Source organism: Ostrea edulis, chromosome 1 (assembly GCF_947568905.1).
Source record: "Ostrea edulis chromosome 1, xbOstEdul1.1, whole genome shotgun sequence".
NCBI classification, from domain to species: Eukaryota; Metazoa; Mollusca; class Bivalvia; order Ostreida; family Ostreidae; genus Ostrea; species Ostrea edulis.
In genome coordinates this window covers 76,153,962-76,172,790 of record NC_079164.1, presented here as the reverse complement: position 1 = coordinate 76,172,790, position 18,829 = coordinate 76,153,962, and the positions used below count along the sequence as shown (strand labels likewise).

The following is an 18,829-nucleotide window of genomic DNA, read 5'->3' as shown; positions in this document are numbered from 1 at the left end:
CGAAAATTGGTTATTTGGTTATTTTATACTTTATCTTATAATAGTATATTCCCAAAGGTTAGTCTTCATATAAGTCACGGTAACCTCTATGAATTCTAGACAATATGGCGAAAATTAACATACTACCTTTAAAGGACGATCTCACATTCACAGTGAGCTAGCTAGTACGCTACTCAGAATCGTTTTGTGTGTACCAGTCAATCAAAGGCCTCTTATCTCAATGGCTGAAAGACTACGACTCATAAATATTCATAACATTATGTATACGTGTATTTTTATTGTGTTGCCTTTGCTAAACTACCGACAATGTTAGACAAAGAAAACATTATGTCATTGTCTAAGTCTGTCTTTTTGATGAGTAGAACATTCAAATGGTTGTATATTATTTCTATTTTGCTAATACAATTATCAATTAACATGTCTACCCTAACTGATTATTGAATGAATTATCCATATTTACTAATGAATAAAATAATCATAAGTTTAATGTCATAATATAATCAAAATACTTTAAGGTGTAGTTATAACTCATAACAGAAGTAAAATGGTTTCAAATAATGTATATAAAAGTTAACAGAAAACGTGAAGATAACGAACAGTGATCAATTTCATAACCAATAAGGAATACAAAATTAAAAGTTGGGCAAACACGAACTCCTGGATATACCAGAGGTGAGATCAGTGCCTAGGAGGAGTAAGCATCTCCTGTCGACTAGTCACACCCACCGTGAACCTTATATCTATACAGCTAAACTGATTTGATTATTGATGGAGAAACTAGTTACAAAATGTCAAACTAGTAAGATACCGCTAAATAATTTTTCTTTATATTAAACATTGGGGTTACTTGGGCCAATGCATATCGATAAGGACACAATTTCATATAAGGCTAAATTATGTAAAACTGAATGTTTGATCTTTGTATAATTTAGAACAAACCTTTGGTTATTTTCTACTTTTAAATCGGTTTCTTTTTGATAACCTGTTATTGTAGATGGCCTTGTCGGGTCTTCTGTAGTACTTGAAAGGTATGAACAAGGATTTTGTAGCTGGAATCCAACTGTACACCACTGCAACTCTGCAAGGGTTCTATAGCGTCGCTTACATTTCATTATCAAGTGGTCAGGGATGGTTCTGTATTTACTTTTTTACACCTAGTCATTTAGCATGAATGTAACCAACACGTTTATCAGAATCTTGCATGCTGCAGGTGTGAAAAACTACCCGGATGCGTCTTATATTGCTACGATGGTTGTGGTACAGGATTTTATGACAGATGCCACTTTTTTCTCAATGGTGAAACATAAGCACCAATTTCGCTAAACTGATGGCATTTTCTAACTTTGCTTGGACTTATGCCTCGATATGAACTTGATCAGTTCTGTTTCTTCGTAGTTGAGTTTCAGAACGTTGTGTGGAGGTTTTGGAAAAAGAAGACCACATGTCAGAGGGTCTGAATTTCATGTACATTTGGATGACACCAGTAATGAGATTTAAAATCAATTTCAGATTCTTTCATTCCAAAACTTTGACAAAATCAAAACGATGTGTTTAAACGAATTTCAATTATTTTCTTGACTCTACAATTATAGAACATTTGCACCTTGAAAGCATGCAACTCTGGTGCAATACGAGACTTTAAATCCTACAGGTAATTTCAATTGTATAAATTTGTTCGCATTTTTTCGTTTACAGCTATTCTGTATGAACGTCTAGACAAATTGTCCTGGTCTATTCCAGTTTTTATCCTTTGTTTCAATATCTATGATTTCATAACAAAATCAAGGTACGTTGCAGTTTTAAATATTATTGATTATATGTCGTTGACATATGCTATACGTTATAACCAGCCCCAGTGACAACCGATTTGAAGTTTATAAAAAAAGAATAATAAGCGTCTTTGGGACATATGTTCCTGGATATAAACTGAAACTTACCCAAAATAAGACATCTAAAGAGTCTAATTAATAGTTAGTGTTTTGCACATGATCTACTAAAACGAATTTAATCGGAAAGATTCTTATTCCAATATATACAAAAGATTGCTCAAAGTGAAATTACGTCAATACTTACTGACGTCATTGTTTTCTCTGTAATCAAATGTTTAAAAGGCGCGCGCAATGCATACATTATGCAAATAGGTTAACCGAAGATTTCCAAGAGTTAAATATTGATCAAGAATGAAGAACTTATTATGACCAATTCCTTTCTTTCGGGATGAAATCAATTAGTTTTAGCTACATAACTTGTTATAAAACGCCATTATAGATACATTAACTATGTTACTTTGGAAGAACAAAAAAAAAAATGATTACGAGTACGTATGTACCTTTACAGCAATAATAAGATCTTCATTCTAAAATTCGCTTTAGTAGATCATGTGCAAAACATTACTATTAATTAGATGTATGCACATATCTAAGAATTGGTTGAAAATATCCAAAATGAATGACGTGAATCTCTTCTACCAAAAATAGAATCCGTCTGTCGTACATCTTGCCAGCTTGTTTTTTTATGTTTTATTTTCGGAACTTACAGATATTAGTCTGATTACTTATAGGCACGTGTAATCGGGGGAGGGGATACGTTTTTGAAAATAGCCATCATTTGTTATTTTTGGATATATCAAAGATATATTGTCCCCCCCCCTTCCCTTATTACAGTTGTAATAAAATGGGTTGAAAGTAAGATGGAAAGTTATGAATATAAACTATTTAGTGAAGTATGGGCATTCATTGATAAAAAGATTATTAAAGAAACTACTTCTCTTCCAGATGACCCCCTCCCAACAACACACACATTGAAAAACGATGTGCCCAACTTGTGATAATAGAATGGGAAATTCATAATCATTTGTTATCCACCTGATTCTGTAGCATTGCCCTTACAACCCTCACCCCACCTATTACCTCAACCCAATAAAACATAATCACATGGGCTCTTTATTTGCCAATTTTCAGGAGAGTTCCAGTACAACTATACAGAGCAGCGATGAAGAGATGGATGTTCAAGGTCAAGTGAGAGGTAGGGGCAGAATCCGTGGAAGGGGGGGTAGGTGTTCGAGGAAGAGGCAGAGGAGGCAGGGGGAGGGGTAGAGGAGGCAGGGGAAGAGGTAGAGGAGGAGGACCATCAAGAGATGAAGTTGCCCCATGATCAAATCAATAGATGGGAGTTTTACGGGTAAGCAACAAACGCATGCAAAATAGATTTGTACACAATAATATATAATATGCTACTGAAAACATGACATTACCATGTACCCTATTAGATCTACACATTTATGTATGATTTATATTGTAGGAACACATTTCAATTATGGAGGTGGATGACCGAGAACTGTGCTTCACGATGGCAGAAAGACAACCTGGTCTCGTTCATGACATCATACATCCACCTACTCAACAAGGGGGCAACCACCCACAACCTGGCGGGACTTGTCCAAACTGGTGTGCTTTTGGGAATTGCCGGCAGATGCCAACAGATAGGGAGAAAATGTGCTGTGGGAAAGAGCAATGCATAATTCTTTTACCAGTAAGATGTGTGATCAATAGTGTACATAATATGTAAACATTTTTAGTTTAATTATTTTCCAAAAATTGTATACATAACTTTTGAAGATAGATTGTATCATTGCTAAGTTTTGTGTCGATCAGTAGACATATATATTGCTTTCAATCTATTTCCTCATGAAATAATCTAGAAATATAATTTTAATACCACATTATGACACAACACATCTTTATCACACATATGTTTCTAAAAAGATTCTAAAGAACTATATGTAATTTCTGCTACAGGACTTCTCGGTGCCAATTCTCGGTGAAGCTGTGCTAGCCCTTGCCAGACTGTATAGGAGAGACATTCTGGTATTCAATGATGAAGTGGACGAGAGAAAAGACAAGCGTACCGACAATATATCTTGTGGACCCATGGCAGACTAGGTGTAAGGGACAGACGGGTCATTCCATCATGCGCGGTTTGGTCTATTAGAGACAAGTTTTCCGACCTTTTTGGTCAATACACTGGATTTGTGCTAGGACGAATATAATTGTACATAGCCATATATATATATATATATATATATATATATATATATATATATATATATAATTGTATATATACTAACCTAAAAATTATGATAGCCTTTTGTATATAATTTACTGCTAGTCCAGTATTGTTATTCTCTATAAATATATTTTGGGGGTATTGCAACTATGAAGCTGAAATATTTTTACATCCTCATAGCCATGTTAAAAAGTGTACCTATATCTGAGTAAAATGAACCATTATCAGTCACTTTTGATTTTTTACACATTGTACATATCATTATAAATAATTTGTTGTGGTAAAAGATTAGTGAAGAAATTATTGTAACAAGAATAAATTTTCTAGGTCTTTTAAATTTTGGTGTTGTTACAATGTAAATGTTAATTAATCAATGAAGTTCACAGGCAAGGTATGACGTTGTTTTATGGCCATTTTCATCCCGTATCTGAAATGTCATAGAAATCATGAGTCTTAGTAACTTTTGACCTTTGACTAAAGAAAGTGAGAATGTCATCTGCACTACCTAAAATGCTGGCCTATTATGTAAGATGTAACAGTGTACCAAGTTTGATATTTGTCAAGCAAAGGGTTCTCAAGATATTGAGCGAACAGTGTCTTCCTATGTCCAGAGTAGATTGACCCTTGGCCTGAAAAAAACAATAAGGGTCCTCTTCTACTCATAACCAACCCACATATGAAATAGCATTACGATCAAGTCAATGGTTCTCAAAATATTGAGCGGACATGTGGTCTACCGACCGACCGCCAGGTGCAAAGCAGTATGTCCCTTTTCTTTGAAGGGGGGCATACAAATGAGAGGTCTAGTCATGAGGCATATACATGTAAAGTATCAAAGCCCTTTCCCCCTTGGTTGAAAAGAAATAGAACAGGTTATTTTGTTTTTGATAAAGTGACGGAAGACTCATTTGGCAATAAAAAAAAAAGATTGGTGAAGAAATTATTCTTTCCTAAATATTCTTGGGAAAAACTTTGATCCAGGGAGCCATGATTTAAACAACATAGAATCTAAACAATGTCAAGGTGGTTCCACCTAAGTGTCATCTCTTCTATCCCATTACTCTTCAGGGGTGGATCAAGGAATTTTTAAGGTGGGGGGGTCCCACCCTCAAAATGCATTATTTTTACCCTCTTAGCAAAATATTCTGACAAAATTGGAGATTCCAACTCCTGGATCCGCCGCCACTGTTCTTTACAAGATTTATCAAATGACCCCACCTGGCTTCTACCATTTCTCGTTTATCTTCACTTGACAGGGCCCTTCATTTGAACTACTGTGAATCCCCATTCATTGGTCTATAGTAAAGTTTACAAGCAGAAGGTTGCTTGAACAGACAGATGGACAACATGCGATCAGAAAAGTTAACAATGTGAAACATGGGTTTCTTACAAGATTAAGACAGATGTAGATTTTACATGATACAATTTCAATTAAATATTGCTGCAATACATGTACTATACTAAGTATAATTTCACATTTGTTTACAATATAAAATTCACATTTATTTCTCTTGGCAGTTCAAAATCGAGATTTCTGCTGCAACACAAGTTCTTCAGTTGGAAGTGGTTCTACAGGCGCCAGATGTTTTGCAATTAATCTGGGATCATCTGGTGCTAACACAGTTTTTTATTCATGCCCACTCTGTCATTAATCCTCAATTTTACAGCATCGGACAATAGAAATGACATGTACTCATATATTTTTCTTTTCCCTCATGGCATGCACTGTCCATCTCCCACTTTTTTTTTTTTATTGAATACACGATGATACATGTACCTAATCAAAAACGTCACACAAGTAGAGAATGCTCAACATCATGTATTTGGTATAATAAATTAATGTTGTAATCAGTCAATCAATTCACAGTGCATCAATGCTCTCATAAACAAGGCGTACAGCAAACAGTACAATATACGCCTATTGGACCTTCAGTGCAATATCTGTATTCAAAACAAGAAGAAATCCATAGAACTTTTTAACCTACTTTAAGCCCTAAAGTAGGTCACGGTGCATCAATCAAGTTAAAATGTGAAACGGTTATGTATTTCTCCGAGAGGGAGGTTCTGACCAAATGTCAGGGCAATACTTGTATTCAAATGTTGCGCCTGCATAGTAAACCTTTAGTGTTGTTTAGAATGCAAGGTGAAGACAACGAACAGTGACCAATCTTACAACTCCCACAAGCAATACAAAATAGATAGTTGGGCAAACACGGACCCCCTGGACATACCAGAGGTGGGATCAGGTGCCCAGGAGGAGCAAGCATCCCCTGTCGACCTGTCACACCCGCCGTGAGCACCATATCCCGATCAGGTAAACGGAGTTATCCGCAGTCAAAATCAGTGTGCTAAGAACGGCTCAACAATCGGTATGAAACACGTCAGACAGCATTTGACCCAATGCAAGGTTGTATTAACGAACTAGACCGTTATAACGACCATAGAATTTTCGAAATGCTTACTTCAATCGAGACTGTTAAATCCCTGTACCATCAACTTGTTTGTCAGTAGCTTACCTCGATTTAGAAACTGACTATACCCAGAACATGCTCTTGTATATCGAATCAGTTGAGATATATAAACACCATATGCAGGTGATAATGGAATATTGCTACATAAATGTGGGAAGTTGACGATGGAGAAACTGAAATCATCCCGTTTGTCATACATTTGAGTTGTCAGTTTGCCGTTAATGTCTACTTTCAATAAAATATCTAAGTATGAAGCAGAAGTGGACGACTCTGTGGTGTCCTTTATTTCGAGCTCACAGGGATATATAAAATCGAGATATGAATGAAAGCTATCATTGTTAATAGACAAAACGTCATCGATATATCTAAAAGTCGAATTGAAGGTCACAGCGAGAGATTTTTTCTTCTCACGTAGAAGTTTTTGAATAAATTCTGCTTCATATGAATATAAAAACAGGTCAGCTAACAAAAGGAGCACAATTCGTGCCCATGGGAATTCCAACAGACTGTTGGAAGACCTGATCACCAAAGATCACGAAGATATTGTCAATGAGGAACTCTAGCATATTTTTTTATTTCAACTTCAGAGTACTTGTGCGTGGAATCAGAGTGTTGTTTAACAAAGTAAGATTTTGAATGACTGATCACTAGATATGAATATTTCCGTTTTCCGTTTTTGTTGAAGAAGCAACTGTCTATGATGTCAAAAAGTCTAGTCTTCAATTTATCGTGAGGAATGGTCGTGTATAGTGTTGAAAAGTCATAGGTTTTAATGCTATTGATTTGGGAAAAATTCTGTGATTTCAAGTTTACTAAAAGTTCTTTAGAATTTTTTTAGAATCCACATTTGATTAACACCACTTCTGGCATATGCAGTCGCACAGTAAGTTTAAAGTTTCTCCTTCACAGCTGTTAACATTTTCGTGAGGAGCAAAGATAGGGGCTTGGTAGAGCACTTACTGGATCCAGCAATGTATCTTTGTTTGTAAGGGTTTTTATGTAGTTTAGGAATCCAGTATATGAACGGTAACTCATATTCATTCGACCCATTGACTGGAATATTAAATGTGGCTAAAACTGAAGCATGGTTTTGAAGGACTTCGTCTTTTGAAAGGGCAGTTGGAGTATAAGTATGATTACCAAAAGTGGAATTAATGCCAAGTTCGTTTAAAATACAGTTGTAATAATGAGCCTTACAAACAAAGACAATGTTGTTACTAGCTTTGTCAGCTGGAACCAAAACATATTCCTTATGTAACCTATCTAATTCTTTTATCACTTCTATGTTTCATAGAGGGCGAAGCCCTCAAGCCGTGAAAGCGGAGCTCCCCCTATAGGTAACACGTATATACATGTTTAAAAGGAAAATATAGAAAACTAATGAAAAATTAAATCATACCTATGGAACTTGAAATTTTTGGTCCCAATGGCGTCAATTCGAATACTAGCGCGTGGACATGTATTTCTCCATTTTGAATCTCGTGTACCCAAGTTCACGTCATTCTGAGATGTTACATAAAATCTGTAAAAGCAAGTAAATCTTATTTTCTTAATCATATAGACCCTATAATCACTGCTGGTCTCGAGTAGCGCAATTGTACCTTGTCTCCGCCTATGTTTATGAATTTGCTAAACACCAACGCTGAATATGGCGTCACAATGCACTGTTTACATCAGTTGCATATAGTTTCCCGCGTTCAATGAGTAGGAGGATCAAAAATATCTAAAGTTAGAATACTTTGATTGAGCTCTGTCCTCACACGTTAGATGCTACCTTTGGGATATTTTTTGTCCTGTTATGGATCAACATACTAATGCTATTACTTTTTGCTTCGCCCTCAAACACGGTCACGCCGTAGAGCATATTAGTAATGCTCGTTATAGAACTTAAGATGTATGTTTACATTAATTACAACAGACGTCTGTGCTTAATGTTAATTACGCGGATTTCGTTTACCTTCAGTATATATTTTAGCATTTGTCCGTTCTGAATAGTGTCCCTAGAATAATTATGATTAATCTGAAGTCTTGTGGTGCATAAGAGGTGACAGAAACTCCTTTATTTATTACCGGGATTTCGTTAATGATAGCTGGAAATGCTTAAATGTTGAGTAATTGCAGAACCCGTATGGTAGAGACAAATTCATCCGGATTGTTAGCAGACGAATAGTTTCTGGATATATAACTCTAGAAATAATAAGCTTAAAACAAATATGATTATAGATTAATAAAGTAGTTCTTGAGGAATGTTATTAGTAGACTGGTGTATCCTAGTTTATTGATAAAAGTATTGTTTTTGGAGTTTTACATTTTACGCATGACGTAGACGCTGCATCACTGCGTCACAGTACAAAAGCGGCAAAGTCTAATCGGTGTGGTCAGATCCCTTAGAGCAAAATTGCTATCAGGAGAAGTCGGTGTCAGACGGTGCCAGCAAAGATTAAGGTTGATCGATCGTCATGTGATGTCATAGGTTTTTGCAAAAATCTTAATAAATTAAACTTTGCGCATGATAGAAATATATCTTTCTGAGGAATTTTATTCACTGGATATAATAAAAAATCTGGTAAACTATTATTACTGAAAAAGTTTAAATTTTCCATAGATAATCAATTATTTGTGATTTTAAAAATGTTGTCAAGGGCAATAACTCCCATGCTGGAATTTCCTCTACTGGATGTCTATTATACATTGGTTTCCTTAATATCCACAATTAATCTATACATATTTATGAATTAGCAGTTTTTAAAAACTGTTGATATTTAAATTTTGTAATTTCAACAAGTTTTTATCTATATTTATTATTCTGTTTAACGAAGAAAACGAGTGATTTTCTGATGTTGATGTATGCTTCTGTTTTTTGTATGTCTGACATCTTTAAAAAGGTGGCAACATATACATTTTCTTTAGTTATTAATCAAATTAAACTATATTGAGTGGAAATTGATAATTTTTTTCCACTTTTAACCATTAATATTGATAAGTCACATGAGGATGGAGCTACCTTAAGGTAATTTCATATCTTAGCTAAGTTGGAAATTAGTTTTAGAACTTTTTAGCCTATTTAGAAATAGCAAAATTTAATTAAAATGTGAATTCTTTAGAAAATAGTAGAATTTTGATAAGTTTTAAGTATTTAGATATCGACTACTCGGTGCGGGATTCTGAACCAAAGTTTGTTTGTTAATTTATTAGCATAAATTTATTATTATTGGCACTGCAAGCATACAATGTTGAATTTAGAACAATGCATACTATTTCATTGAACAATTAGCTTGAGTTATCAGTGTAATTTGGCACCGACGACACCGAGCACCGAGTAGCCCCGAGTACCGACTCGGATATTAGACCATTCTATGTTTCATAGGTTAAAATTGATGGTTGGCATTAGCACAAGAACTCTCCTATCTACGCATGATATGCTAGCATAGAAAAGGGGTGGACTTTTTGTTATTTAGAACTTTTGGATTTCAGATATAGTCCTGATCATAGTATCAGAGTTCTTGACTGTGTCTGTATAGTTACACTTAGTTAGTAAGAGCGGCAGTACTTAGTAACACCTTAATATCACCGAACACCCAGTAGCTCCGGAAACCGAGTAGCACCGAACTCCGAATAGCACCTTACACCGAGAAGCACCGATCCTCTCCGAGTTCCGTGGAAGTTCTAGTTCGCCAGTATTCTTATAAGAGACAGTTTAATATTTATTCAATTTTGTTCGTGGTCTTTGATGCTATAATAAATATTTATATTAACTGTTATATATACTTCTTTTCTTCATTAAAAATTTAGGTTAGAAGTATCTTCGAACTCTATTATTGTAGCGTGCCTCATAGATACCAGGCTGATGTAAATTTTACGTTACAATTGGTGGCAGCGAATTTATACATTAATAAAAACCCAAAACGTTACACGGGTAATTGTAATTTTTGAATTTTTAAATTTGGCCACAATATCTCCCTCAAGAATTGTAAGAGTGAGTTTGCATTTCAGCTGGATTGGTCCATCCTTGACCTACTTAAGGGCTATAAGTAGGTCAAACAGTTTTCCGGACTTTTTTTGTTACAGATATTGCCCTGAAATTTACACATAAGCTTCTTTTCAGAGGAATACGAGTTCAGTTTGCATTTTAGCTGGATTAGTCCATCCGTCCGTTACCTACATTAGGACTAAAAGTAGGTCAAATAGTTTGCCGGGCTGTTTTTGATTATGGATACAGATATTGTCCTGATATTTAGTCATACAATGTAGGCTTCGTCTTGGAGGAATACAAGTTCAGTTTAAATTTCAGCTGGATTGGTCCATCCTTGACCTACTTTTGAGCTAAAAATAGGTCAACAGTTTTCCGGGCTTTTTTTCATTACGGATACAGATATTGCCTTGATATTTAGTCATAGGCTTCCTCTTGGAGGAAGACAAGTGCAGTTAACATTTCAGCTGGATTGGCGCACTACGACCTACAGTACTCTAGGGGTAGAAGTAGGTCAGACAGGCTGAATTTCACTGTCCGACGGGCGTACTCTTGTTTATTCATAGAATACCGTAGTAATAGTATTTTTATAAAAAAATTAGTATGAAAATTGGAGCATATGCATCTTTAACGTTACGGACGCCAAAGTGCGATGGTCACATCAAAGTCCGGTGGTGCGGAATTCAGTAACGTTTGTAACGTCACGTCATTGTGACGTCATTCTTAGCGTCTTTCAAAATAAAACCGAAGAAATGCAGCATGGACGACAGCAACGGCAAGGTTTACACTGTTGAGGATAGTGAGAACGGAAATTAAAGTACATTTGTTGTCGAACTATCTACTTCGCGCAAACATTCTTTAATTCATGATCATTTATTACTTTGACGTACATGTAATAAATTCCCGGGGGTATGCTATAATACAAAACACTTCTATACGATTTCGCGTTAGAAAATTTTGTTTTTAATAACAAGACAACTAAATGGTAAGTAAGTTCTTATTTTTTGTGCATGGATTTTGCACTGATATATACTTTCAAGTTGGTGAAACAACACACAGTTGGTCAATCTGTACCAAAACACTGTGTCGTTTACAAACCAACGGATGTCAGCGTGTCACACCATCGCACTATGGCGCATTCGTCTCACACCATCTCACTTTGGCATGTCACACCATCGCACCTTGACCTATATATGAGTGTGGACCACCGCACTTTGGCGTGTCATACCATCGGGGTTTGGCGCACATCATCGCACTTTGGAGTCCCATCGCAATTTGGAGTCCTACATATATATACCAGTAGATTCTTTATGAGAGAACATTGTACACAATGGTGTTTGATCTTTTGACCTTGGAGTTTGACCCACTTTTTAAAAAACCCTGAACTATTTAAGCAAGGGCTTCCATATTTTGTATATAGGTTCTTTATGGAAAGACTTTCTTATTTCGTTACGTTTGAGCTTAGAGTTAAACTTACTTTTTCAATCTCCGAACCGTTCAATATATCCTGAACTATTTAACGTCAATCTTTCATGTTTTGTATATTGATCTGTTATCAGTGGCGGATTTAGAGGGGGCCGCAGCCGGCGCCCCCCCCCTAAAATTTTCAAATTTAAGGTAAATCGCGGTATCTTGTTTCGGAAAATGTACTAAACGATAAAAGAAGCAATAATTTCTTCCATTCCCGGAGAAATAAATGACAAAATCCTTTGATTTCTTGAATTACTTTATTGGGAGAACTTAATTTTTTCCAAAAACCCCTTAAAATTTGGGTCATATTATTAATTTCACTTTATTAAAATGATAGAAAATAGTACAAATGACTTAATAGGAGAAATATTTCAAGCCCCATAATATCTGTAAAATCCAGGAGCTTCCGAGGGTTTCGCCCCGTGTATCCCCCCAGGGCTTCGCCTTGCACCAACTGCCTCATAAAGTGGCGCCCCCCGTAACCACAATTCCTGGATCCGACCCTGGTTATGCCAAGACCTTATATTTCATACTATGACCCTTGACCTTGAAATTTGACCTACTTTTAAGAAAACATAACCTGTTGAATATCTTCAGAACTATTCAAGGTAAGGCTTTCATACTTTGTATATTGATAGATTCTTTGTATCTGGTCTATTGACCTTCACTTACTTTCTTTAAACCCTTGTCACAGGAAATACTCATGTGGAATATCAAAGCTCTAGCACTTACTGTTCAAAGGTTATTAGCAAGGTTAAAGTTTCAGATAGAATGACAAACAGATCTCGGGGGCATAAAAGCAAGAAGATTCGTTGCATTTTATATTAGGTATGATAAATTTTGTTGGTACAGGTACATGCACAACTTCTAGTATTGTTATTGTTTGGTATAAATTGATCACAGAGTTAATGTGGGGTTTTACCATGAAATATATTAAATACATGGTTCAATCTTAATAGAGTAGCTCTGTCACCCACTCTTAACATGCCCAAAGAGTCTAGAATGCCATAAGAAATGCTGGGTCTATGACTTAGATTTCAAATAATTCTGATGAATTTGTTTTGGGTTACTTTCAATTTTTGTTTAAGTTGTTTGCCATTACCACAATACGAAGATGAACATGCATAATCAAAATAGCATTGTATTAAAGCAGAACATAGGTCTTTCTTGACTGTGAATTTAGGCAATATGCATTTCTGTACAAACAAAAGGCCCAGAGGCCTTATCGATCACCTGAGTACTAGTGAAAAGTATCACTACTCCCAAGGGCTACATGTATATGAAATCTAGAAAAAATATCCTGTTCTGAATATCTAAGCTAAATTATAATGCTCAGCAACAGTATAAAACAAGATGTATTCTTAAAACTTCAATGCCTTCAAAAATGCATACACTAATGAAAGGCTTTATATAATATAATACATGACTAATCTGAACCCATCCTAGAGTCAAAACCCTGGGTTGTAAAATTCACCATTTTTGTACATCCTTCTCTGCTATTCCTAAGTATGCATTTACATTTTGTACAGTATCAGCAAACTTAAATAAGTCCTTCAAATCATTATAATATTGACACCACCTTGAAACCAAACCCTTACCCCTAGGATCATGGAATTTACAATTTTGGTAAAGGACTACCTACTCCTTCTCGATATCCATTTAGTTTCAATTCAGTATCAATAGCACTAAAAAAGATGTTATTTAAATGTTTTACACATAAATACTATATATTAAGTTTGGCCCCACCCTGGGGTCAGACCCCTATCCCCAGGGATCATGAAATTTACAATTTTGGTAGAGGCCTTCCTGCTCTACATCACTATGCATTGAGTTTTTCTTACACGTGTGGTTCTAGAGAAGAAGAATTTTAAAAATAGGTCAATTTAGGGTAGTTTTTGCCCCGCCCCTAAGGCCCAAGGGGTGCAGGTGTCCTGAAATTTACAATTTATGTCCCGCTTGTTCCAAATATGCTTCATACCAAATTTGAAAAGAATTTGAATGGTTAAGAATTTCTAATGTTCACACATTTAATAACTGACCATTTTGGCTCCACCCTGACACCAAAACCCCTACCCCTGGGATCATCAAATTTACACTTTTGGTAAATGACTACCTGCTCTTTATATATCATTTAGTGTCAATTTAGTATCAACAGCACTAAAGAAGATATTATTCAAGTGCTTTACACATAAACACTATATTGGGCCCACCCTGGAATCAGAACCCCTACCCCGGGGATCATGAAATTTACAATTTAGTAGAAGCCTTCCTGCTCTACATCACTATACATTAAGGCCAGATGATATAAACAAATTTTTCTACCTTTAGCACTGAAGAGTTCCCATGGTAAAAAAAATACTTTGGTTGGTTTTGGTTTTTTCATTTATAGTTGTTTGGAACTCTTCTGTGTTTTAAGAGCAGGAAAGGGGGTCAGTAAACAATTGTGATGCCAGAATCATTCAGGAAAAAATCAGGAAAAATTATTAGTAAAAAAGTCATCAAAGGTTACAGAATGCTAAGAAAGGTTATGCATTATCCCTTGGACGTAAGATAGTGAATGTTGATGCCAATAACAACGTGGTGATCGAGGAGAAGTTGGATGAATCAAGAAAAAATTGTTCGTCTGGTGATAATTCACAAGAATGCCTAGGAAATGAAGAAACGTATCCATCTGATGCATCAGAGAGTGAGGAATCGAAAGAAGAGCATGAGAAGATGATTTGTTGGAGACGAGTTGTGGAACTTGGAATTCTAGTGGACAATTTGGAAAAAGGTTGTGCTGCGTGTGGTAGACCACTAGATTTAACAACGCATAAGACATTGTGAGGACGAAAAACGGTATGGACTTGGATCATTGCTATATAAGATGTCAGCAGGAAGCATGCAGTTATCTTTCTTCTGTTTCTACTGGGAAACGTGACATAATGTAGATATAAATGTAAAATGGCACATCAAAGAGATCCTGTATTAGGCATTTCTTTATTTTTTTCCAGAGATGAATAGCAAAGGAAAACCAAGAGTGACAACAAAAAAAACCCAAAAAACCCAAAAAAACCCCAGTAAAATCATAAATGCCATCGTAAATTATTTTCAAAAGTTGTAAAATTTTACTCTTATATTATGGGAGATAACTCTTCTTTGTCTTGAGAAAATCATCCAATGTGATATTAACAATTTTGCTTCTACTCAGAAAATTCACCCCGTATGGTATATGATTTTTAAGTTTATATTACACTTTAAACATTAAGTCAACATATTATGAAGTTTATTTTAATTTGTAAACCTTTACTGAGGGTGCAATGTCCATATATGTAATTTTATTGAAGCAGCAATTGATATTTTCCAAGTGTAAAATTTGTAATGCATTAATATTTTACATGTTATGTTGTAAATCTAATATCAGTACACTCTGTTCTCCCTGACAACCATTTTTTGAGGTATAAAAAAGGTAAACAGATGAAGAATAAACTAATTTACCATGATAACTATTGTTTTGTACTTTTTTTTGAAATATGGAAAATATTTCACTCTCCAAGTCAAAGGGGAAAAGAATTCAATGAATTATCCACTTTTATAAAAGAATGACATCATATAAAGTCTCTCCGAAAGAAAAAATCTGTTTGTATCATCTGCCCTTAAGCTTTTCTTACATATGTGCGGTTGTAGAGAAGATTTTTGACAATTGGTCAATTTTGGACAGTTTTTGCCCTGCCCCTATGGCCCCAGGGATGTAGGAGTCCTGAAATTGACAATTTATGCCCCCCTTGTCCCAAAGATGCTTCATACCAAATTTGAAAAGAATTGGAATGATAGTTATTAAGAGGAAGTTAAAAATATTCAATTGTTAACGCACATCTGACGACGACGGACGACAATCAATTGCAATAGGTCACCTGAGTTTAGCAAGGTGACCTAAAAATGAAGTCTAGCATTTATCTTTCGTATGATGCTTGAAACAATATTTTCACTTAAGAGAAACTTATTTATACATATACCTAAATATCTAACACTGTCAGATCCTTGGATTTCATGACCATTACATAGAATTTTAAAACTTTTCAGTTTTCTGGGTAGTCTCTGTTTTGCCAAGGTGAAGAGACGGTTTGTTATCTACAAGCCATAAAGAGCAATTTTCCATAACATTTTGATATAATATTGTACATGTACGTGTCATTGTTTTAAAAAAAAATGTTTTGCTGAATTCTTTGATAAATGTTGGTGAACATTGTTTCATTGAGTTTTATCTTTGTCTGAGACAATTGTACGTCATTCATATTGGTGTAGTTAGGGTTAGTTTTAATAATATTTAAATTATCTAATCTCAGTAACAAAATACAAACAAGCAACATGAATAAACGAGATAAGGAAACAAACGAACAAAATCAGTCTTATATAAATCAAGTTCCCTATATTTGTACATGGGAGGTGTACTAAGGCTCATATATTTAATATCGGTATGAAGAAATTGCAACTTGTAAATACTGTAAAATGAGAAAATGTTACGGTGTACAAGCCGATGACCGTAGTATATATTACGGTCATCAAAAAATGGCAGCTGACCTCCTCGGTAAGAAGTTCAAACGATTGATTATTTATTTGCATCATTTTACAATGATTATCAGTATCTAGTAGAAGATTCTTAATGTTAGTCACTTTAGTTTTCTCCAAAGCAAGCTTATATAGTAAGATGACCGTAACAAATATTCATGATGACCGTATGCTCCGATTTTGAATTAGGATTCAAGAAGTAATAGTAGCCATTATAATAACTCGTACGAAAAAGGTGTCGTTGCTGGTTTGCTTCGGTCTTCGTTAAAACGATAAACATTGGTACGGTCATCATACTACAAAACTTGGAGGTCGTTGCATCGATAAATAAGCTTGCTTTTGAGAAAACTACAGCGACTGAGATTAAGAATACTCCATTGGACACTCGTCTGATAATTATCGTAAAATGATGCAAATTAATAATGAATCGTTTGAAATCGTGAATATAAAATTCTTATTTCGGAGTTCAACTGCCATTTTTTGATGTCCGTATTATACAGTCCGGTCATCGGCTTGTGCACGGTGAAACTTTGGCGCGCTAAAGTGACCTTTAGCGCCAAAATTAGAAGTGCGCCATCAATTTTCCAATTCAAAAGTACTTTTCGTAAAATTGGTCCGGGTGTTTTGTATACATACTAACACAGGTGAACAGTGGTTGTTTGTCATTTGAATATTACATAAACAATGATTACCTAATGTACGGAGATTTGATTGTATACTCATCCTTTCCACCTACAAAGCTTGCACCTCAAGTGCGACTTTATTGCCTCAAGATTGAAACGTTGGACGCGTGGTGATTTCCATGCTGACAATTCGCGAAGATGTACCTGTATTTAATTTTACATATTGTACCTCTGCAATTTTCTATTTACCTATTTGGTACATTGCTTTGCCATAACAAGTTACAGATCAAATTCGAATTTGGTTCCGGTCCGTTGATTTTTTACTTACTAGTTATGGCCCTTGGACTTAGAAGAATATTGTGAATTATCAGTTTTCCAGACTTTTTGGGGTTGTGCTTGCAGATATTCATTTGATATTTGGTACATTGCTTTGCCATAACAAGTTACCGATCAAGTTCGAATTTCGTCTCACTCCGTTGATTTTTCATTAAGTTATGGCCCTTGGACTTAGAAAAATAACATGAATTGTTAGTTTACATCAAAGTTTCTTATCTCTGTAGATAAGAGTACTACACTCATTAAAACTTCTAGCATAGTAATACAACAATATAGCTAAATTATTCATGATCACCTACATGTCACAGTTTATTGACTTGGTTAAAGACCTAATTAAACGTAATCATAAATTTCTCTTTTTCCCCTGGTCTAGTCTCTACTCGAATAGTAGTTGATTTCCTATCCTGGTTCCCCAATTTTCCCTTTTACCATAACCTACATAATGAACTTTGAATAATGTTGTGGTACAGTAATTGTTGCAACCGGTAGGGGACTATGTATTGCCATGCAATACTCTCAGAATGCTTGTTCGATTTTATTTTACATGTCATCATATGATACTGCGAGATACAAATATCGTCACTTACCAAAGTCTGCAACAAGATAAGTTACATGCAGTCCGAGCTAAACCTGCGTCAATGCATTTAGAATTCCCTTGTTTTCAAAGGATTTTTACAAGTCCATTTCGCTCGGACAAGCCACATGGCATAGACTGGCTACAGGACGGAGAATTTGAGTTGTGCGGAAGACACACTGTCGTCGATTTTCCGAGAAAGAAAGCAGAGTACCAAACGTTGAAATACCAAAAAGTCATACATTTGTATGTACCAAGAATTAATAACAAATTGCGAGATAAATAATCGTATGTCAGCTTACTCTCTATAAGATGTCGTAGCATCAAATGTAAACCACCACGTCAAAAACAGCGCTAATCATTGTCACTTGTGTAGGCTGAAATTTAATGCTATTCCCTGTATAATAATTGGATAAGAATAATTTTGTCTCTCCTGAAAAGTATCAAAATACTCTTGGAAGCACAGCGACGATATATATATATATATATATATATATATATCATAAACAAATCTAATCAAAATGAATCATAAAGTTACTGCTTCATGTATATGTGATGTTTGGCTTACCTGTTTTTAAATTCTTTTGTTCTTTAGATGTTCTTGGATCTAATTCCCACCTAGCCAACACCATTTCACCTACCGACAGCTAAGTGAGAAATCGATGACTGCGAAATACATTGGTTTCTAGTGAAACTGTTATTTTGTATTCGGTATAAGATGCATTATGATACCACTTTTAAAAAACGATTTTTAAAACCACTTACTGAAATG

At 35.2% G+C, this 18,829-nt stretch overlaps 1 long non-coding RNA gene across 1 annotated transcript; it reads right to left on the bottom strand.

Moving 5' to 3' along the window:
* Window positions 1-5,475: 5,475 nt before the first annotated feature.
* Window positions 5,476-18,826, bottom strand: LOC125681720 (uncharacterized). Its single transcript, XR_008802102.1, has 3 exons — window positions 18,626-18,826; window positions 7,936-8,058; window positions 5,476-6,006 (listed from the first exon to the last, which is right to left on the bottom strand). It is a non-coding gene; the product is annotated as an uncharacterized LOC125681720 (long non-coding RNA).
* Between the last annotated feature and the right edge of the window lie 3 nt (window positions 18,827-18,829).